Here is a 22532-nt window from a genome sequence, read left to right as displayed (position 1 = left end):
TTCTTGCACGGAAGTATGGAGGTAGAGCAGTTTATACTTTCCTTCCCTCCTTCCTCAGTCTCATTCCCTTATCTTAGCTTACATTTGCTGCTCATTTCTTAAACGTGATATTTCTTGGAAGTGGCATGAGGAGGGACCACATTCCAGTGGCAGTCTGCAGGGCTAGTCCTTGGACTAGAAGTATACCTCATATTACATAACACTGCATTTCTCTAGTGACAAATTCACTCCAGCCTCTCTTCTGTGTCTTGAACTTATTTGTATGGCTGGCATTCTTAGCTCATGTTAGAACTTGCCTGTTTGGGAAGCCAAAATTGAGATTTGGGATTCAATATTTTGAAAGTCCATGACAAATACCCAAATAAATCCATCCAAAATGAGCTTCCAGTCCTCTTTAGTTTTGAACTTCAAATCCAAACGTCTTTTGAACATCTAAGTGGAGAGGTTCAATAGGAAGTTAGATATATGTGCCAAAGTCTGTAAGGAATGAAAAAAATGGTCTGTTAAAAGAGTCATAATGATGAGAGCCTGTATGTAGAAACTTGAGGTTGAATCAGATGTAAAAAGTATTTAAATATAATCTCAATTACTCCCTACCTCGCTCACTCTTTCATTCATTTATTCACTCAATATCCATGTGACACAGTCTCTTCATGGAGTAACCTTCAAACAAACACAGCAACCAAAACTAAACTTAAAAATGATTTTTACTTTTATTTAAGTTCAATTTAATTAACATATAATGTATTACTAGTTTCAGAGGTAGTATTTAGTGATTCAGCAGTTGCATATAACACCCAGTGCTCATTCCATCAAGTGCTCCCCTTACTGCCCATCGCCCAGTTACCCCATCCCCCTCCCACCTCCCCTCCAGCATCCCTCAGTTTGTTCCCTATACTTAATAATCCCTTATGGGTTTGATTAGAGAAGAGGATCCAGAAGATCCACAAAGCATCCCACCCCCCAGCTTCCTTCTCTTGCTCCTAGGGAGGGTACCACACACCCAGAAAATGAGTTCTTCTTTCTCTCACATTGGGATTTCCTGGTGAACAAAATTCCCCACTTCATTATATGTTACAGTGACAAAGAGAGACAGTGAACCAATAGTTGTAAGTAGCTCAGAACTCCTATGGAGATATGAAGAGAGTTACGCTCTAAAACAGAAGTTCTCAACACGATCTATATATTACCACCTGGGGCTATTTTTTAAAGTACTGTTATCCATACCCATCCTAGATAATCAAATTTAATTGGTCCAGCATAGGCCTGGTAATAATTGGTTTTTAGAAGCTCCCCCAGTTTATTCTTCTGTGTAGCCAAGGTTAACAATGAATGGCCTAAACAAAAACTGTAACCTAGTTTATTTGTTAGGCCACCAAAATGCAGTGATTTTAAGTTGAGATTTAAGTAATAATGAACAGATGAAGTGAGAAGTAGAAAGATGTGAGGGAGCATTCCAGGCAATGGGTATAGCCATGAAAACCATGCTAGAATGGAAGTTCTGGTTTTAGAAAGCCAAGAGCAGCCTCTACAGCCATTTTAGCTGTTCTTTAGTGTGGAGGAGTTATGCCCAAAAGAAGAACGTTCCTGATTTCCCACAAAGCCATATAAGAAATGACCTAAAGAAACCATGAGAGACTCTGGACTCCAGGAACAAAACTGAGGGTTACAGAAGGGAGGGGGGTGGGAAGGTGGAATAATCAGGTGATGGATATTAAGGAGGGCACATGTGGTGATGAGCACTGGGTGTTATATGCAACTAATGAATTGTTGAACACTACATTAAAAACTAATGATGTATTTATATGTTGGCTAATTGAACTTAATAAAAAAATAAAAATAAAGTAGCTTCTAGAACACATAATAAAAAAAAAGAAAGAAAACACACCATCATATAGAGCTGGTCCTACCTCGGGACTGATTGGGTATGTACCTAACAAAGGAATAGGTCTTTTCACTTCCCTGAGTAGATACAGATTTAGTTCGCAATTTTTGCACATGTAACTACTGTGTTTGGGATTAATACCTCAGGACCCCTCAAAAGGAATGCTAATGAATATAATTCCACCTTGGGGCGCCTGGGTAGCTCAGTCGGTTAAGCGTCTGCCTTCGGCTCAGGTCGTGATCCCAGAGTCCCAGGATCGAGCCCCACGTTGGGCTTCCTGCTCAACAGGGAGCCTGCTTCTCCTTCTGCTCCTCACCTAGATCACTCTCTCTTGCTCTCTCGTGCTTTCTCAAATAAAGAAATAAATAAAATCTTTAAAATATATATATATAATTCCGCCTTGACTTTGAGTTTTCAGAGATAAAACCAAGACCCTCTGGGGACAGGATACTGGAACTATCCCATAAAAAGGTGTTCATCCTGAGCAGTTAACCTATTTGGTGAGACAAGAGGTAGAAAATATCACATTAACAAAGAAAATGCAGGATTTGACTTTCATATTACTAAAAGCTACAGGAAAGAATGACCTTTATTACACTTTTCCCCATCTTCTGAGGAGCAGGGGCCATATCTCCATAGTAATTTTAACCCTCACAGCCTCTGAACAGAGTTTTGTTCATAGTATAATTATGTCTGGGCCACAGTTTGATTGGTGTGCAAATCTCCATCCCCCCCTCCTTCTAAAAATTTTTTGTTTATCTTTGGCTTTTGTCCTTGTCTTCCAATTGCTAATGGTTTGGGAGAATTAATGGCCCAGGAGATAAACAGGTTTTGTTTCTGAGCATAAAGGCTTTATGGTCCTGCCAAAGAATTCTTTTTCTACACTATGTATTTCCCTCTTTTGCTGATGATGAAAATGATGCTTGCAGGAAATATTCATCTTCTCGTATGCCTTATGCAAGTCATGCAGGAAATAGAAATTAGAATTACCTTAAATCCTTGCACCATATTGTGTCTTTACTTCAACCGTTATGGTATCAGGGACAGGGGAGAGGGAGAGGAAAGTTGTTAAAATAACGTGAACTTGGAGTAGAACTTGCCAACATAAACATCTTTTGAATTTCTTCTTTACTCTGAAATGAATCATTTGAAACAAATCACCCTGTCATAACACATATTTTGTTTTACCAGGCCAAAGAGAAGGATTTATTTTCAAACTGGAGCAGAAATTTGGGGTCACAAACAAAGCTTAGAAGTGTTTAGTGCTCCCAGAACATTTGATGCCACCTCTTTGAATTCATATAGTCAATAAAATACATATATTCAACTCATCTAGTCAGTATATTTTAAAGCAGCTCACCTTTGTATATACCTTTGTATATACACATGCAAGCATTAACTTCTCATCAGTTGCCTTGAGGGATGGATGGGATACTGATGGAGCTGCTTTCACTAGAAAATATTTGCAAGGTAACTTTGCTTTTGAAATAGTAGAGAGAGAAAGTAATTTTCTTTTATTTTGTAAGTATTTGGGTACTTGTTACGAAACAGATACTTGGAGATATGGATAAGACATGATATGTGGCCTTGAAGAGCTTTTATCTGAGCTGGGCCTTGGAGCATGGGTAGGAGCCAGCCAGAAGGAAGGAAGAAAGGGTATTCCAGGTTGGTGGGGGGGTGGAAATAGCATGTTCAATGACACAGAAATGTGCAAAACTCTAGAAAGTTCCAAGAGGAAGGAGATCTTCAGAGTATTTGGAACACTTGATTCATGTAGAAAAAGATGGAAGTCAAGTCTAAGATGATGAATCAGGAGGCAGCAGAGTATAGTGGTTGACAGCACAGTCTGGCCTGAGGTCAACTCCTGGCCTCTTCATTGAATAGCCTTACTATCTGCACCTTTTTCCCTCATCTGCAAAATTAGGATGATAATAGTATCTCATGGGGGCTGAGAATAGTGCCTGGCCTGATTGCCAAATTAAAGCAACAGTTTATCCTGAGATGATGAGGACTAATGCTAAAATGATGTCAGTGGGAAAGAAAGGAAAGGCCAATAGCAAGAGATGTTTCTCAGGTGTATTTAAAAGGCTTGTCAAATGATTGGATTGGGGTGGGTGAGGAATAGAACAGGAAGGAAAAGGTCAAGAATGGCAATTGCGTTTTTAACTTGAGAAACCCTAGATGGTAGGGCCTGTGGTTGAGGTCAGAATATAGAAGGTGGAGATCTATTTCTATCATGTTGTGTTTAAGGTTCCCACATACCAACCAGGTAGAGGCCTCTGTTAGAAATTAGTAATAAGAGTTTGGAGTTTGAGAAATAATAAAAATAATAAACACAGTTATCAGTATAGAAATGGTCATTGAAGTCAAAAAGGAACTTTAAAATGTGAATATGTAGAGCAGGTTTTCTCAGCTTTGGTGCTATTAACATTTTGGGGTGGCTAGTTCTTTGTAATGCTGGGGGGTGGGGGGCTAGCCTGTACATTCCAGGATATTGAGCTATATCCCTCACCTCCACCCACTAGATGTCAATGGCTCTTTCCCCCTTTGTCAACAAACAAGGATGTCTCCAGATATCACCAAAAGCCCTCCCCCATCCCCAGGGCAGGGAATGTGGTGGAGACTGGTCCCTTGTTGAGAACCTCAGGTGCAGAGTGTGGAGGGGGAAACTTGGGCAAATTATGTTCAGTTTCTGAATACATTAATTGCAAATAATCGTAGAAGTAACATAGATGTTGTAAGAGGCATTCTGAAGCAGTCAAGTGCTGAGCAAATGGTACTTACTATGATTAGCCAAAGTTGAAAAATCCTTGTGTATTATAGGTGAAACGGTGGGATTTTGGGGAGCCTTTCTTGTTATAGGAGTGGTTTGGGTCATTACAAAGGATATTCATCCATCTTCACTAGTGTGGGCAGTTCCTCCTCACCTCACACACATGCTCAATTTCAGATGGCGAAGCCAAGGCTCCAAATCCTAAACTGCTCTTAGTCAAGGCTGCACTGGCTGTTTAGCTGGATGAAGTATTTCAAGTCCCTCCTGTATTCTCAGCTTCTCAATTCTTTCTGCTCCTCCTCTATCCCCAATAGGGCAAACTGATGCTAATGTCAGACAACATGTCCACGGCTATTCATGAATCTTGGTTGTCATAGTTGCTGAACATGAGATTTGTGATATCATATATCTTGGTGTTACTAGGAAATATTTTTAAAAAGGCAAACAAAAACAAAGTCAGACCCTGGGTCCTGGTTTTCAACATCAATAAATAATTCCCTGTATTCTCTTTCACACTAGGCCCTTTTCCACATACAGTTCAGCTATATCTCAAAGGAGGGGCCTTAAGGACCAAATGGCTCCTGTAAATCAAGGAACTTGCTGTAGAAAATGGCATAATCTCTATCTAGAAACTATTCCCCACAGCCTTTTGCCTTGGAGAATAATCATTAGTGAAGCGGGAACATTGCTCTTCTTATTTTAAATCTGTTTCTCCTCTTGGATGTACCTGAAAGTTGTTGGTCTTTTTGTGTGTTTTTTGTTTGTCTCTTTATTTTTCTCCCCCCACTTCCCAAGGAGCCGAGATATACTTCCTGCAACTGAGAGTCACTGTTCACTCAACCAACAAAATCTGGCCTCCAGCTAAGGTAGAAGGCAACTGGCTGTGAGTGCCTCAACCTGTTGAACCTGCAAAGGCCCCACCTCCCACACCACTGGCCATCGCATGGAAAATTCCTGGGCACAGAAGGGTCAGCCTACTGACAAGGAATCAGCCAGCCGTGCTCCTCTGGGCACAAGGACCTTGGCATCTGGCCAACCACTGTCATTAAAAGTGGGGGCTTTTATGTTAGTTTTTCTTAAGTTCATGTTTCGGGCAGCTTTTTATTATGATGTGATTTTTTTTTCCCCCCAAGGCCAGGCCTCCACCCTCACATCTTTGGTGGAATGTGTTAATAATTTGCTCTAGGGAGATGAAAGCCTCTTTGATACAAGTAGAATAAACACATGGAACACTGCTCAAAGGTCTAATTTCCACAATAGGAGCCCAGTTTGGGGACTGAGAATTGGACAGAGAGAATAGTCTCATTTCTGAATCACTTTTCTCCCCCAGTGTCCCTCCTTTGCCTCTGCAGCTCTTTCCTGACTTGTCCAGCTTAGGACAATGCCAGCCTGTGCTCAAGGACTCTTCAGACAGTCGGCAGCCAACAAAGGCCATCACTAACTGTTGTGGTAAATCCCTACACAAGTCCTGAAACAGACTGTAAAGGCAATTTCCTTCTGCATGGGGTTACTTTGTGTGAGCCAAGGATCTTTCTAAGTGCTAAATTAAGTGCTTGCTTCATGAAATCATAACATATTAGAGTGGAAAAGACATCACTGAGTCCAACCTCTTCATTTTATAGATGAGGATGTGAATGCCCAGGAAGATTACATGACTTGTCTAGAATCACACAGGTCTTCCAAATCCCAGCGTGGATTGTCCTCAGACCTGTGCTGTTATAATCCCATGGTTCCCAAGGACGGGCAGAAGTCAAAACAAACAAACAAACAAAAACCCTTTTCAGGATTTCTCTAACTGCCTCTTTCTGTGCCCATCCCCATTCTGAGGTGCTTCTCCCACCAAACTCTGGGCACCACCTCAGGAGCCCATGAGCTCTCTAGAATCTCACTCAATTGCTTGATCTCAGTGGTCTGGCATGCTGGAGGGGTCTTACCCATGGTTCTCCAAAGCCTGCATCCTACACCCTCAAGGCCCTGTTTTCTGAAGCCAAATGAATTCCCAAAAAGCCATCCCAGCAGATAGTGAGTCAATGTACTACCATCTCAGACCCCAGGCAATTCATAGAAATTCCTCTTCATTCATAGAAATTCATTTGAACATCCTGAAGCCAGCCTGGAGAAGACTTGAACATGGCTGTGGTTAGTATGTCTTGGTGACCTTTGTACTTGAGGTTCTTTGAAGTTTTGTTTTTGATATTCATTCATTGGTAGATTTGAGTACTTCAGAGGAGTTGGTTTGAGGGCAACTCAGAGTCTGGTGGAGAGTCCCAGTTAAGGTTTCCAGAGGCCAAGGTCCAGGAAATGCTATCAACTATGCTTGACCTTATGAAGCTATGTAACTTCCCTGTGCTCTGCCTTCCCAACTATAAAATGGGGTTAAAACCTGCTCTAGGGGTGCCTGGATGGCTCATTCATTAAGCATCTGCCTTTGGCTCAGGTCATGATCCCAGGGTCCTGGGATTGAGCCCCATATCAGGCTCCCTGCTCGGCGGGAAGCCTGCTTCTCCCTCTCCTGCTCCCCTTGCTTGTGTTCTCTCTCGCTATGTCTCTGTCAAATAAATTAATTAAAAATAAATAAATAAATAAATAAATAAATAAATCTTTAAAACCTGCTCTAACAATTCTCAGGATTGATGTGAATCTAATTAGACAATAGATATTAAAGTACTTCTTTAAGTAACTGGATAGAAAAGAGTCTTATTATTTATGGTGGTGTATTTTTCATCTAATAATTTTATGGATTCATAAGCAATGCATAAATAATCTTACTTATGGTGCCTGTTTCATTAATGGCAGACTCCTACTTTAAGCTTCATTCCATGCAGCACGAATTCATGTGTTTTTCTACATTATTATGATGAGTTTTCTATGTAAAGGTCTGCAAGACTTTTTTTTCTGAGGCACCCAAATATCCACTTTTCAGCCACTTTGATCCAAAGGTTATTCCATCATTTCCTTTCCAAAGCTTGAAACATGACAGTAATCCTCTTTTCATCCAAATTGTGTAGCTTTGATCTTCATTATCTTAACATTCAAAATATATAGATTTTTTTAATCATCAAAGTCATAAAATGTGTTTTGGCCCAGACACCTCAAGAGACTGAGTTTACTTATTCAGTTTCTCTGTCAGATTTTTCCTTTGTAGCAATTTCCCTGAGTGTCCTGAGGCCACATTCCTCAGACATGTCCTCCTCCTCAACTGCTATCCTCCTTATCCTTCTCCCTCAATGCTGTATACTTAGTCCTCTCTAGAACACAGAGTTCAAGGAATATTTGAGAAAAATCCCACTTATGGGCCAATTGTTTAATTCCTTATGGCTTCATTTCATCTCAAAAACAGAATTTAATTTGTGTTTCTAAATTGATACCCTTTCCAAAGTTGAAATGTCCCTGAGAAAAATTAGCAGTGCTTTTAATCCACTGGGAATTAGTGGCATCTTGACCCTTAATACTTGGCAGCCATGACAGTTTGAAACTTCTGCCTGAAACTTCTTACTGAAATCAGCTCCTTGACCATTTATGTTCAACAAAATAGTAATACTTTTTATTCTGTCCCCGAATCATACCCTTGCTACATGTGCTTTGAGAATAAACTTCCTTCCTCAGTTACCCCCATGGAGAAATGACCCGCAACATGCTGCTCTTCAGAGCCTCAGAAACCTAGGTGCTGATGCCAAATAGGTAGGGAGAACAAAAGTAAGTCACCAAGAGAGCACCAGAAAGAGAGATGGGTAGCTTCTCTTGACCCAGCTATGGAGTTGCCTTTGAAGCCCTGGGAAAACCAGTCATTTTTATGCGTGTGCTGCCTCTACCTAAGCTGTGTCCCCCAAGCTGCTAAGCAAAATGGTGTGTGGTTTCTAAATCCAACTCAGTGAACCGCAGGCTACCGATTAGCTTGAGATTAATTAGTGATGTCCCACAGAAACAGAGAAATCCCACTGACCTCCAAAGAGGGTGTGTGAATTCATTCTTGCTTTTTAGCTTGCTTAAAAGAGACAAAGCATTCTGTAAAATGTTAACAAGGTCCAGCCTTGGGGATTTACAACTGTTTACCCCGAACTGTTGCTCCCGCTGCTAGTATGTCTTGTCCCTTACCCAAGTCCTGCCCTTGTCTCATCCTCCCCTGACCTGATACAATACGAGAATGTCAATATGATGACCCTAATAATGGTCCCTTTGTGTTTATATCATTGCTTTTCACCCAAAGATCCTTCAGCATATAAAGTCACAAAGCCAGGATCCCACTGACATCTGTATCAGCCTGCTGTGCTTCTGGAACGTGGAACACAGGCTTGTTAATTCGTATGAGACTGATGATAGAATACATTTTCCCCACGTGTGGCATGGCAGGAGTTAAGTGATTAGTGTGAGACCAGAGAGGGAATAAATTGTGGCAGAATTCAGCCTGTTTCACAGTAAGCTCTGTCTGTGCAGTTATCTTCAGAAGTCACCCTCTGGTAAGCACCAGATAAATTCTGTTGATACTCACTATTAATTGATAACTGGCTGGGACTTTCCACTACAAGAAAATGGCAAAACAATAGCATTCCTTTGACCTGTACTTTTCTTCTGAATCAAATTAACTCTGGGGCCAGCCCTTTGAGGCAGTCAAATGCCTTCATTTGTTCAATATGAATTTATTAAATATCTGCTTCCTTTATGGTCTCATATATGGGGAAACAAAAGTACCTTCGCTGCAAGAAACTAGGTGTCTCACTGGAAAGAGAAAAGATCCAAATGTGGAAATAATAGTTCCAGGCAGTACACAATTAAATGCCAAAACTGGTCGCTCACTTAATGGGTGCCGTGGGGTCCCCAAGAGAGAAGAATGAATGGGAGACAAAGAGGTCTGGGAAAATTCACAGAAGAGTGAACACATTTCTGGGATTTAATGAATGATTAAAACTTACACAGTAAGCTGGGGAACAGACCAGTGTTCTAGGCAGGAAGCACTACTGAACATACCACGTCTTTACAACAGCCTAAACAAAATTTGGGTAAGGTGAAACAGAAGAGACAGAGCCTAGTAGTGGGGGTCACCTGACTGCTGGCCTGTGGCCAGGGAACTGGTGATCTCTCTCTCACAAGTTGGTCACGGCCTGGTACACTCCAAGGCTGACCCACACTCTCCTCAGCAAGCCTTGCCTACCAATCCAAGGCCCTCTGAGTCTCTGTAGCATCTCCCATCCAAACCTAGCCTCTGCTTCATCACCCTTCATGTTACCACAGAGGGCCCCAGGAGGTTCACAGGCTTTTCACACAGAAACCAAGGCACAAAACCTCAGGGCCTCCACTGCCTGAGTACTTTATACTGCAGACTGGTTTAGAGGCAGCTGGAAAGTTAGTTTCTTTCTGGGATCCTAAGAAAGTGAAAGCCAGCTTTCTTTGCCATCAGCCCTCCCTCTACCTATTCAAATACCTCCTAGGCCACAAAGGCTTTTTTTTATCTGACTTTTCCCTGCCCCCACCCCCTGTCAGGAGCAGGACTCTCCCCCTGCATCCTATCACTCTCCCACCATAAAACAGCAAATTCATGGCCTTACTGTCCTGGAAGAATGATTCTTTTCTACCCCATGGGAAGAACCAATAGAGTGTCCGAATCTTGGTTTCTTAAAGGAGAAAGATAAATTGTTTTCTTGAAAATCTACTCTCAAGACAATAGCCTTAAAAATAAGTTCTATTTTGGACACCAGAAGCTGACTATTATCTGAGTTTTTATAATTGGAAAAGTCTATTTTTTAAATCCAACTCCTCCCATTCCCCACTCCCCCAGTGAGGCCCATTTACAAAGATACCACCACTTTTGAGCATGCCTAGTCAAAAGGAGAAAATAAAGAAGTCCAAAAGCAAGAAAATAGCACATTCACATTTTCCAAAGTTTTAAATGACATATGGAAGGAAAGTTAACAAGATTTCTTAAACTAATCCAGCCCCGGTGAGATTTCCGAGACATGGAAACTTGGTCTACCTAGTCACCCAAACACCTAAGTGTTTGTTTTCTGTAACATGAAAGCTACATAGGAAATTATGCAAACCATTTGGAAAGAACATGTTCCTTCAGCAGAATGGGCCCTTTCCTTTCCAGATCTAACTTTTGCTTTTAGGTAACTTGTTTATGTTCCAAAATACCTTCAGTGTTAGGAGCACAATAGCCATCAAGACTTATTTTTAGATAGCACCACCCTATATTCTGAGACTCTTTTCACTCTGCTTTACCAAGAGATCTTATCTATTACATTTAATCTGTCCATGGACTACACAAACACCTGATTCACAGCCCTTTGGCAATTACTGGTCTAGTGGTGACCACAATCTATAGAAAATTTTAATGAATTATAATTGAGTCTCTGAAATATGTAGGCCTCTACATAAAATTCAGTTCAGACTAATCAACTGCCATGGGTTGAACTGTGTCCCCCACAAAATTCTTATGTTGAAGTCCTAACTCCCAATGTGACTGTAGTTGGAGATAAAGCTTTTAGGATGTAATTAAGGTTAAATGAGGTCATAAGGGTAGGGGTCCTATTCTGATAAGATTGGTAGCCTTACAAGGCTCTCTTTCCTCTCTTCCACATGTAAGAAGGAAAGGCCCTGTGAGAACACGGTGAGAAGGCAGCCATCTACAAACCAGGAAGAAAGCCCTCACCAGACCCTGCTAGGACCTTGATTTGAACTTTCCAGCATCTAGAACTGTGAGTAAATAAATTTCTGTTGCTTAAGCCATCCAGACTGTGGTGTTCTGTGGCAGCCAGACTAATACACTAATCAACACACAGGATAAGAAAGTTTGTTCAGGACAGAAAGAAAGAAAGAGAGAAAGAGAAAGAAAGAAAGAAAGGAAGGAAGGAAGGAAGGAAAGAAAGAAAGAAAGAAAGAAAGAAAGAAAGAAAGAAAGAAAGAAAGAAAGAAAGAAAGAAAGAAAGAAAGAAAGAAAGAAAAAGAAAGAAAGAAAGAAAGAAAGAAAGAAAGAAAGAAAGAAAGAAAGAAAGAAAGAAAGAAAGAAAGAAAAGAAAGGAAAGAAAGGAAAGAAAGAAAAAGAAAGAAAGAAAGAAAGAAAGAAAAAGAAAGAAAGAAAGGAAGGAAGGAAGGAAGGAAGGAAGGAAGGAGGGAGGGAGGGAGGGAGGGAAGGAAGGAAGGAAGGAAGAAAGGAAAAGATTCAGCATCATCTTCAATACCATATTAGAGGTGTGTGTGTGTGTGTGTGTGTGTGTGTGTGTGTGTGTAGAGAAGATACTTTATTTTGCTCTGAAGTATGCGCCTGGATTTGTAAACATGTTTACTGAGAGTAAACTCTCAGTGGTTTCTGCATGTTTATTTTGACTGACTGCCAGAACACAGCAGTTTCTGGAATAGAGCTGCGGAATATGTACTAGCCTAGTATCGAGTGTTGCTAGAGCTTTTTTGCAAATCATCTCTATGAACTTTAGATAATTTGGGTTAAAATATAAGGAATACTGTGGGTTACTCTTAAATAGGATGTTGATAGTAAAGAGGCTCATTCATTCATTCATTTATTTTAAAAAGAAAGCGGTAACAATTGGGGCAATTAGAAAGGGAGTTCTCCTTTCCTTGTTTCTAGTTTTTAAAAAAGCACGTATATGGTTGTACATTTAGTTGGAACTAATACCTTTAGCTGCTTTACCTCTAGTAAGCCTCACAGCAACCTGAGGAGGCAGATTCTATGCTGCCTCTGCCACTTTCTATTCACATGACCTTAGGCTTTAAACTGGTTTTGCCTCAGGTTCCACACTTGGAAAATGGGGACAATATTAATACCTTTCTGTAAGGTTGTTGTGAAGATTACATGCAGTAAAGTCTATAGAACAATATCTGGTATAGAGTATCAGCTCAATCAGTGGTAGGCATGTCAGCATTATCATTACTATTATTTTTATTATAATGGTTATGTTATAGATCTGAAAGCTAAGTCTCAGAGCAATCAAGGGTCCTGCCTGAAATCACATAGCTAGTAGATGACAGATCCAAGGTTCAGATCCAGATCCATCTGATGTCCAAGTCCGTGCTCCACATTGCCCACCACCTTACCCTGTCTCCAGCCAACTGAACATGGGCACTGTGTTCTTTCTTATGAACACAGAGCTGAAGAATACTCAGTTGACTAGAACTCCTGTCTTATTCAGCAGAGGAGTCCTTGCTTTTGGACAGAGCTGGACCTTTCCTTCCAGGGGTCAGCAGCTTGGGTCACTGCCTCAGAGCAGCAGTGCAGAGCTGCCTTAATCTTTCTCTGTCTAGCTTGCAGCCTCCCTTCTCCTCAACCACCTCCTGTATGCTGATAAATCAAAGCAATAGCAACAAAATGGAAAGACTAAATACACATTTCTTTAAGGATCATATGAAAGGGGATTTTTCTTTTTCATTAAACATTTGATAACAACATCTTAGGCTTTTTGATGTTACTTTCCCATATTTTGGACTGGATAAAAGCATGTGACTCATAGAAATGACCATGGGAGGAAAAGCAAATGAGTCACCTTGCCCAGCCCATCTGGAGCTTCCCGTGGCCATGCCCCTGGGAGCAGCATCCCTGCGGGCCAATCCAGCCAGCACTCCTCATGCAGCAGTGGGGGCTGCATAGGACAGGGGTTTCCTCCAGAGACATTGGAATCTCAGAAAAGGAGTGAGTCAGGGAAAGTTAAACATCAGAGCCTGAAGGAGTTACCCTGTAACTTTTCCAAAAAACATTTACTGCTATCAGCTTAGAGGTTTCTTGTCCATGTTTCATCACTTCCAATTCCCAGGTACACCCCCACGGCAGAACACTCCTCAGTGCTATGCACACTTCAAAGAGTTGCCGTCCATGGTACCCTCCTGCCCTTTTGAGCAAGCTCAAGGCACTTAGATTTGTGTATCTTTCCAACAGATAAATCTCTGTTCCCTTTCTTGTTGTTATTGCTCTATTGGAATCTGTCCAGCATGTATCCTTCTGGTACAAAAGTGCCCTGGTTAAGCCCACACTCCTGGCCTTTGGAGTTGGGAGTTGGAGAGAGAATTGCTACATCCCTCAGCCCACTTTGCCTCAGGTCTTTTGAAATGTCCTCCTTTTATTCATCTAGTGAGGAAACCACATTTAAAAACCTAAGCTGCTGTCCATTTTTGTGCAACCTCAGTCTCTCTCTCGGTGTGCTGTTTCTCTACGTTCATGCCTTGTTTTTCTCAGTTCCAACTTTCATTCCTGGGAGACCTTAAACTTGAACTCCTGCAGCCCTAATTATTTAGCTTATGGACTTTGGGCAAGTTGATCCGTCTGTCTGAGCCTTAGTTTCCGCATCGGGAACAAGAAGATAATAGTTCCGATTTCCTAGCATTGGGTGAGAATTTATAGCTGGGTGAGTTAGGACCATGCTGGTCCTCTCCAGTGGGCTTCTTGCAGCCCACATCATCCAATAACTTCTTTTTCTCCCGGGACAATTCCCCTTGATAGTCATTCAAGGTGATTTAAAAAAAAAATTTCCACTCATATCTCTCAGAAGAGATATTTTTTTCTGTCTTTACCAGGATTTGTGATTATGCTATTTCTTTATTCTCTGATACCAAGGGCTGACTTAAGTCTAAAATTGAACCAGTAGCTTATTCCTCTCACCGGAATCAAGACTAAAAATGAAAAATAAAAATAAAAATGAAAAATAATGTCATTTCTTTTGTTGGTATTTTTACAAATCCACTTCAGACTTCTCTCCCACAGAATTTATGCAACTTCTATATAAATGCAGACATGTGAATTGAAAAGCAATAAAAAAGCTGCCATTACATGCACAAGTAAATTTACCAGGAACATTAAAACCCTCAGGTGACTTAAAAAATAATTCTTTAATCTCTGCTCAGTTAAGAAAAAAGCAAACAAAAGATATAAAGCTCTCAATATAATGTTGTACTTTCATTTTGTGACCGTTAATTTGCCTTAGGTATGTTGATTTTTTTCACCTGTCCAGGGTATTAAGAGATAATTTCTTTGTAGACAATTGGCCTGGTTTTAAGTTTGATAATCTATTCCTTCTTTTTAGAATGACAGACAGACTTTTAACACTCAACTCTTAGATATTTGTGCAGAGCTCTCCAAAGAAACAAAGCAGTTATAACTATCATTTAAAATTCACCCAACAATCTCCCCTTCCAAGTAAGTTAATATTCCAAATGCCAACTGTGGAACAATTTCAAATTCAACTAAAAGAAACACAAAGGAGCTGTATTGGGATCTCTCTTTTATTTAAGGTGGGTTTTGTTTTGTTTTGTTTTATTTTGTTTTTATAGCTACACACCAAATCTACCCTACCTCACTCCTCTCCCCCAAATAGCCAATGGTCAACAACCATAAAGTAGGTTATATTTCTGTAAACTGTTCTGCTATCAACCCAAGGACTGTTCTGTTGGTTGAGGCCTGCTTTTCTGTAAAGTGCTCTTAGTCCATAAAAACAATTTTAAGATTACAAGCCCAGCAAGCATTAATCCTAGGAAGAAATAGGAAAGCAAAGTTTTCACATTCAACAGCCAGTGTTCCGGATAGATTATCATCCCTATTCAGACTATGAATTATGACTAAACAAATGATTAGGCTAAAAATAAAATATGTATCTCAATTCTTTCATAATTAGATCATTACTTCTGTGGAGAAAGGAAGTTTCAGATAGAATTGGCTAGTAGTTTTCACCATGATTAAAGCATAGTCTAACAACTGCTGACCCAAATCAATCTATTGAAGTCAGTTGTTGTTATTAACATATTGATGACAAGATATAAAATATCGAAAAGATTAAATCATTATGCAGACCAGAGAAAGCAGGTGTAAGCCCCTTTGGAGGCCAGGCAGCTGAGTGAGTGAGGCAGACTGGAGGGTGAACTGGAGAGCTGGCCTCTGGGTAAGGGGACAGCTGTTACTTCATTCCAGCAATATCACGTCAAGTGGAAATGCTGGTCCAGAAGATCTGTGCGATCTTCTGATTTTTTGAAGAACCACAAAATAAGAGATTTTTTTTTTAGTGTGAACTCTGCTTATATTCAAATTTTTAAGCTAATTTGAATTTTTAAAGGATTCACTACCAGCCCAAAGGAACCAGAGCTGGGGATAACATTCAGCTTCTGTGCTGCTAATATGTGATCTTTAATTTAAATTATATGGCAGACACTGGCTGGTTGCTGACTAAACTTGTTTCCTCTCCTTTGTGAGCACACAGCTAAATTCTATTTCTCAGTCTCCCTTACAGTCAGCCCAAAAGAATGTGGGTGGAAGCAATGGCCGTCACTACCATGCTCTATCCTCCACTCCCTCACTTTCCTCCCTTCTCTGCCAGCCCAATGCAGAGGATCCAGGATGACCCCAGAGTCCCAGAAGATGGCATAACCTCCAGATGTAAGGACTCCAAACGCCCTCATGGAGGAGACCCTCCCTCCCCATTCCTCCACCTCAGAGAGCCTTGCATTGGACTGTAAGATCAAGAAATAAACCTTTTTAAAAACCCTTGAAATATTGGGGTTTTTACAACATTTAGCTGATCTTGGTTAACACAGTTTAATAATTTCTCCATTATGTGTCAATAAGGGGGGTGGGGGTTGTTAGCCCAATTGGATCTTTAAGCAGTGAAACCTAAAAAATAATGAAACTGTTTTTTCATGCTGAAGAGGTACATGGAGAAATAATCCTAATATTTTAAGTCCACTTTGTTTTTTTGAGATCACAAATGGGAGTATGTTTTTATAACAAAACTGCTTCCATTAAGAAGCTTTACTGGTAGACATAATAAGCCTTCTCTCGGGATAAAATGCTCTTACAGCAAAGACAGGGTGAGTTAGAGATGACTGCATTGCACAACCATATCCTCAAGCCCTTTTCTTCTTCAGGTTATCTTTCACATTTTTGGCTGACCTAAAATCCTATCACTTCTTGAATAGCCTGAATAGCCATGTGTTGAGCAAAAATTATAGTGCTCCCTCCCTCTCTCTCTTACATTTAGTTTTTCTGTCTCTACCTATATAACTCCTATTTTTAGCATTCACCCCAGAGAGAAATACTAATGCATTAGAATGTTTTAACTATTCCTATTTAAAATCATTTCTTCTTTTGGAAATTTGAGCAATTTCTAAATCAGTAAAGAATGCACAGATAGCAAATAGGGAAAATATTGCTAAATGCAGTTTTATGACCCCTCTGCTTCATTCTCAGGATGAAGAATTCCATTCTCAACAACCCTTTGGAACATAGTAAAATTTTAAAAAATAGCAAAGTAGCCTTTGTAATGATGATAGACATTTTCTTTTTTTTTTTAATTAATTTATTTATTTGAGAGAGAGCACCAGGAGCCCATATGAGCAGGGGGAGGGGCAGACAGAGAGAGAGAATCTCAAGCGGACTCCCTGCTGAGCAGCGAGCCCAAGGAGCCCAACATGGAGCTCCATTTCAATACCCTGAGATCTTGACCTGAGCCGAAATCAAGAGTCAGACACTCAACCAACTGAGCCACCCAGGTGGCTCAATGATAGACATTTTCAAATGAATTAGTACACTGGACATATACATATATATCTAAATAAAATACTTGCAGAATCAGAAAGTAAAGTTTAAAAGTCAGTAGTGATATAGCCTGTGATTAGATTGGGCACCAAATGGGATATTAAGAGAGCAGTATAGAGCAGTAATAATCTTCTTATAATCACCATAAGTCAGACCCTTGGTAGAATGCCACATCCAGTTGTGGTTCATAGTGCAGAAGAAAATACAGTACTTGGTGAAAGTTTAGAGGAGGATCACAAATCTGATTAAGAGAATGATAAGATATACCCAGAGAAAGAAAACTTAAGCCACAGTTTCCAAGTATATGAAGGGCTTTCCTTCCTTTCTTTGGAGAGGGGGAAAAACATACAAGAAAAAATGGACACAGAAGGTACACAGATGGCCAATAGACATCAGAAAGGATGCTTATTACCATCACTAATCATCAGAGAAATGCAAATCAAAACCACAGTGTGATATCACCTCACACCCATCAGAATAGCTAAAATCAAAAAGACAAGAAATAATAAGTGTTGGTGAGGATGTAGAGATGAAGGAACCCTCATATGCTGTTGGTGGGAATGTAAATTGATATAGCCACTATGGAGGTTCCTAAAAAAAGGAAAAAAAAAAGAAATACCATATGATCCAATAATTTCACTATGGGATATTTATTCAAAAAAACCAAAAACACTAAATCAAAAAGATACATGCACCCCTACATTTATTACAGCGTTATTTATATAGCCAAGATATGGAAGCAACCTAAGTTTCTATCAGTAGACAAAGGGATAAGGAAAATGTGGTGTATACACACACACACACAGTAGAATATGACACAGCCATAAAAAAAGGATGAGACCTTGTTATTTGTAACAATATGGATGGACCTAGTGGGTATTATGCTAAGTGAAATAAGTCAGACAGAGAAAGACAAATACTTTTGTCTTCACTTTTATGTAGAATCTAAAAAACAAAAGAAATGAATAAACAATCAAAAAGCAGAATCAGACCTATAAATACAGAGAACAAATTGATGATTGTTAGAGGGAAAGGGGGTTGAAGGATGGGCAAAATGGGTGAAGTGGACTGGAAGATACAGGCTTCTGGTTATAGAATGAATAAGTCACGGGTATAAAAGGCACAGCATAGGGAATATAGTCAATGATATTGTAATACTGTTGTATGGTGTCAGATGATAGCTATGCTTTTGGTAAGCACAGCATAACATATGGAGAAATTGAATCACTATGTTGTACACCTGAAACCAATGTAACATTGTGTGTCAACTATACTCAAATAAAAAAAATTAAAAAAAATTTTTAAGTAGGCTCCACGCCCAATGTGGAGCCCAGCACAGGGCTTAATCTAACAACCCTAAGATCAAGTCCTGAGCTGAGATCAAGAGTTGGACACTTAACCAACTGAACCACCCAGGTGTCCCCAATAAGAATTCAGAAAAAAAGAAAAATGGACTCAATTTCCACTTTTTGGAGACTTGAATTAGACAGTGGCCAGACAGTGTTGGGGGAGCATTCCTGTAGCATTCTTGCCCACATCTGAAGAGTATATCTCTACTAATGTTACTGTACTGTTCTCTGCTCCTCATGCTGCCCACTGCCTAATTTAGATTACTGTCTGTTTCTTTTAGGGGTATGCCCCTCTCCCAAATTTGTAGGCATCATGAAAAGTGAGTTGCCTCCTCATCTCTTCAGTATTGACTTCGAGGTGGGCAGAACTGATAACCAAGACCTGGAAAAAATTAGTGATAATCAAAATAGTGACAAATATTTTTTGATTCTGTTCTATTCTTTATTTTGTTTATCATCCCAGTGGATACCCAGCATGACCTTACAAAGTGGGGCTTCTAGATAAGCACTATCATCCTCATTTTACTGATGAGGAAATGGAAGTATGGAGAGGTTAAGTAATTTGCCTTAAGTTATAGAGTGAGCAAAGGTGGAGCTAGGAGTTAAAACCAGGCAGTGTGGTTTTAAAATCATTTCATCTTAACTATGAGACCATATTGACAATGCTACATAATTATTAGGAATGGAAAGCATCAACCATCACTGCATTTTAAGTCACTTGTGAACTAGGCTCATCTCTGCAAGCCAACCTTGAATAAAAGATCTGTATGAGATATAGGTGGCTGAATCATGAAAAAATTCTGGTTTTAAGGCATTGTTTGCCAGTCCTTGGACTGGGAAAAATATGAAGAAATGTCTAAGAAGATCTAGATCAGTTTCTGAATACTGGGAAATGACCTGAGGATGACAAAGATCAGAGACAAAGCATGAGACCAAACCAAAACTGAGTATCTTATACATAATTTTGGTACTATCAGGTTGACAAGCAAAGCTTTATAAGTCAGACAATCATGGGTTTCATTATTTCCTTGATTATTCTGCTTCTGGTTTTCATAGCTTTTAGAAGTCTTTTGCCAATTAAAAATAAGAAATTTCATCAATTAACTGGCTTGTTTTGAGGCTAAGGGGTAGAGGACCCTAGATGATGCATGAGGTAAAAGGAACAACAAAAAGAAGAGGATTTTGGTTTTGCCCACACTTGAACTCTAGAGGGAAGAAAGAAAGAGTAGGTTCATAAGTGGTTATAGCAGAGGAGGTCAACGTGGAAGAATCCCAAGGGGTGGGAGACACTCAAGTCAGGGACTGCTTGACTCAGAAATCATTCCATGAAAGACTTTCCCTTTGGAGTGGCGCTCATGTGTACCAACCTTGGAGGGCATTGAGTTTCATAGAGGAAGTTGTTCCCTTTTACCTTCACACATACTCAACTTTTCATCAGAACTGAATATGTCACAAAAGCTGTGGAATGAAGATCATCTCCTTTCCCTGTACAAACCCATCAAGGAAATAGGTCCTCTCAAGAAGAGACTTCCTGGGGCGCCTGGGTGGCTCAGTCGTTAAGTGTCTGCCTTCGGCTCAGGTCATGATCCCAGGGTCCTGGGATCGAGCCCCGCGTCGGGCTCCCTGCTCTGCGGGAAGCCTGCTTCTCCCTCTCCCGCTACCCCTGCTTGTGTTCCCTCTCTTGCTGTCTCTCTCTCTCTCTCTCTGTCAAATAAAATCTTAAAAAAAAAAAAAAAGAAGAGACTTCCTTAAAAGTCAGGATCAAGAAGGAGGAAGCTCAAAGTTTAAGAAAAATGCCAATCAGGTGGCAGGGCCCTAAGCAGTCCAAATTAGCTTTAGAATCAGGTGCTATCAGTCCACTAACATTGTCATTTTTCAAGATTGTCAACTTAGGTCTTTTGTATTTCCATACAAATTTTAGAATCAGGTTGTCAGTTTTTATATACCAAAAATGTCTGATGGATTTTAGTTGAGATTATGCTAAATCTATAGCTCAGGAGTTGGCAAACTTTTTCTCTAAAGGGTTAAATAGTAAATATTTTAGATTTGGTGGGGTGGGGGGGAGGGCAAAAAAGCCATACAATAGATAAAGAATAGGCATGGCCATGTTCCAATAAAACTTTACTTTTTTTTTTTTTTAAGATTTTATTTATTTATTTGAGAGAGAGACAGAATAAGAGACAGAGAGCATGAGAGGGAGGAGGGTCAGAGGGAGAAGCAGACTCCTTGCCGAGCAGGGAGCCCGATGCAGGACTCGATCCCGGGACTCCAGGATCATGACCTGAGCCGAAGGCAGTCGCTTAACCAACTGAGCCACCCAGGCGCCCCAATAAAACTTTACTTACAAAACCAGGCAGCTTTGGCCTATGGACCATAGTTTTTTGACCCGGTAGCAGAGGAAAAAATTTTCCTTCTACTTTCCTGGATTCTACACCTGTGGCCCTGAAAGGTAAACTGATATAAGATAGATTAACAACAGAAAAATAAACAAATTTATTGACATGTGTGGTGCATATACATGTGGGAGGAACTCAGTGATGAAAAAATGGAAGGGGTGGTTAGAACGTGGGGTTTAGGTAGAATTTTAACAAAAGAAAATAAATTTTTAGAGAAGTGACAAGACAGGAAAAGGGGTTTAGGCATTTAGGGGTGACAAACTGTGCTAAGGTAAATATACAGAGAAGCTAATGGATGATAAGGGCTAGTTAGTAAGTTTTGTTTGTTTTAGACTGTCTGTGCCATCTCTCTCCAAGGATGAGGTTGTTCTCCTTCCTGGTAAGGAAGGGGGAGGAGGATACCTTCACAATGGGAATTTATGTTTTGCTTTAGGGGAAGGACAGAGAGCTCATCCTATGTGCTTTTTCTTAATTGCCTTTAGCTCAAAATAATCGTTATGCCAGAGAAGCATATTTTGGAGTGGCATACTCTAAACCTCTTTTTTCTCTGTTATAGATCAACTGACATTGAACAATGTTAAGTTTTCTAATCCATAAACATAGTATATCTTACTGAATTAGGTCTTCCGTATTTCAATTCAGCAATGTTTTGTTGTTTTCAGTGTACAAATATTGCACATTTTTGTCAAATATATGCACACTTCATGAATTTTTTTGTAAATGGATTCAAATTAACTTCATATCAATGAAATTTCTTTCTGTAAAGTCTATTTTAGGGAATATGGGAATTTATAATTTATGCCTTATTGTCAAGAAGAATATTATTACTATTTTGTTTAGTAAGCGATGTTCAAATATGGAACTGGAATAAAATTAAAAATCATTATAAACCAATCTGCCCTTAAAGATCACATTAGTTTTTCCCTCTTTGATTTAATGCTTCTAAATAAAGACTTTAGAAAAGCAACTGAGGAACAGAAAATATAGAGTTAAAATTGCAATGAATCTGTTCTCCACAAGTAAACACTTAGGGAGTGTAAGAACTGCTGCATATTTTATTTTGAATGGCCTTAAAAAAAAAAAAAAAAAAGATTTACCATTGTAGTTATATTTTGCTTGGAACAACCTCAAGATGAGTTTGTACGTATGTGCTTCTGGGTGGCCATGAAATTAGGTCTGGGATTAAGATGTTGCCACAAAAAATTTCCAAAGTAAAAAGCCATGAATAATGAAGAGTACTTTATGCTGTATGCATATGTATGGTACAGTGGTAAAGAACATGGGTTTGGACTCAGAGAGCCCTGGTTTCAGTCCTGACTCTGCTACTCTCTCTGATATTTTGGGCAAGTCATTTAAGACTTCTAAGTTCTAGCTTCCTCATATATAAGATAAAAACAGTGTTATTACCTACTCCATGAAGTTGTGGTGAATAGTGAATAAGATAATGTGTGAAAAATTCTTAGGTCCAGGAACATAGTAAATGATCAATAAAAGATAGAGACTATTATAATGTTCTTATTTATGAAGATGTTGAAATTGGTGATGATGATGATGACTGTTATAAAACTTATGTATATGACAAATTTGTTCTGACTTCCCCCACCAA

At 39.7% G+C, this 22532-nt stretch overlaps 1 protein-coding gene across 1 annotated transcript in view; it reads left to right on the top strand.

The window, feature by feature from the left end:
• ANKRD55 (ankyrin repeat domain 55) overlaps positions 1-22532 on the top strand; it is a 403377-nt gene that overhangs the window by 206793 nt on the left and 174052 nt on the right. The window contains exon 7 of the mRNA XM_064596135.1: positions 11242-11350. The gene's annotated coding sequence lies outside the window, so the exon portion shown is untranslated. The remainder of the gene's footprint in view (positions 1-11241; positions 11351-22532) is intronic.

The sequence above is a fragment of the Mirounga angustirostris genome, unplaced genomic scaffold (genome assembly GCF_029215605.1).
Source record: "Mirounga angustirostris isolate CCGP_5_RB_7025 unplaced genomic scaffold, mMirAng1.0.hap1 SCAF_7, whole genome shotgun sequence".
NCBI lineage: Eukaryota > Metazoa > Chordata > Mammalia > Carnivora > Phocidae > Mirounga > Mirounga angustirostris.
This window is presented reverse-complemented; position numbering and strand designations above follow the sequence as displayed.